Source organism: Setaria italica, unplaced genomic scaffold, assembly GCF_000263155.2.
Source record: "Setaria italica strain Yugu1 unplaced genomic scaffold, Setaria_italica_v2.0 scaffold_37, whole genome shotgun sequence".
In the NCBI taxonomy this organism is placed as follows: domain Eukaryota; kingdom Viridiplantae; phylum Streptophyta; class Magnoliopsida; order Poales; family Poaceae; genus Setaria; species Setaria italica.
In genome coordinates, this window is record NW_014576758.1 from 24,492 (window position 1) to 25,793 (window position 1,302).

The 1,302-nt window shown below is 40.2% G+C and overlaps 1 long non-coding RNA gene across 1 annotated transcript; it reads right to left on the reverse strand.

Moving 5' to 3' along the window:
- Positions 1 to 339: 339 nt before the first annotated feature.
- Positions 340 to 1,294, reverse strand: LOC101781621. Its single transcript, XR_002676122.1, has 2 exons — positions 1,104 to 1,294; positions 340 to 1,002 (listed from the first exon to the last, which is right to left on the reverse strand). It is a non-coding gene; the product is annotated as an uncharacterized LOC101781621 (long non-coding RNA).
- Between the last annotated feature and the right edge of the window lie 8 nt (positions 1,295 to 1,302).

The window sequence follows — 1,302 nt, forward strand, 5'->3', positions numbered from 1 at the left end:
GAGGGAGAGGATAAGGTTCTGCAGTGGGCCCCTTTAGTTAGTGTAATAGGGGCACAGATACCATTTTATGTGACGCCGATTCCCCTTCCATCCACGTTAAAATCTAGCAGATTCATGTTCCGTTAAAATCTAGCAAATTCGTAACGGAAATGGCATAAAGGGTTCCATCCATGTTCCGTTAAAATCTAGCAAATTTATGTTCCGTTAAAATCTAGCAGATTCATAACGGAAATGGCATAAAGGGATAAATTAGAGTTTCTATGGCACTGATGCAATCCGAAAAATTTTCATTTTCATGACATCGAGGGAATTTGCTCAATTAACTATCAGGCAATGAGATTAAGTGAGAAGATCACCGGGCTGTACCAACCACGCACAAACCGCGGAACAGATACGAAATAAACGGGAGCAGTACATTTGGATTACAATTTCAACACTCTTTCTAATGAGTAGGCAATAAGAAAATAGAGTTCATTTGGAGAAAATATAAAACAAGAGTGCATCGTCCATTGGCAAGTACAGAAATCGACTAGCAACACACAAAGTTGGGTCCTCTACACCTTACATGGTTCAGTAGTTGACACTGAGCTTCAGATGGCACTTGTTCGCACCTGCTACTCTACAGACACATTCTCGATACACGAACGTCATTGCATATGCAACTCCACTGCCAAGCTGATGCTGCTTTGCCCTTTGTTCTAAAAGACACATTCATGACAAAGTACTGAGTAAAACCGGAAACTGGGTGTTCAGGTGCTATAACAACTCCAATTCCAGCCTTAAAAGTCCATTTGTATGTAGACTCATTCATTTTCAAAACAACGTGCAATTCCTCTTGCTTCTTCACAGCCACTATATGCTTGAACATTGACCCACTTCCACAAAATTTGCCATCATATAGTGAAATCTCCTCATCAAACCCACTAGTTGAGGCACTAATTCTCACATCTGATGGTTGTTCTGCTTCTGCATTTACCTCTATAACAGTCTCAATGCTGTTACCTAGCAAAGCAAATATCATGTTCACGCCATAAACTTCGCCCTGAAACCGTCCTATCAGGACGGATCCGAATCCAGCAAAAGAAGTGTCGATTTCAACATACCCACTAAACAACGGTGTGTCAGGAGATCCTTCTTCCTCTTTTATCCAAAGATTAACATCCATTAAAAAATATGGACACACATATATTCCACGACATGGGCTACAAAGTGGCAGGAAAGAGCAACCCTGTAGGTATACAATGTTAGAACTTCTTATAATATAAAAAGTATAAGAGCTATTAAAAATAAGACCAGCAGATC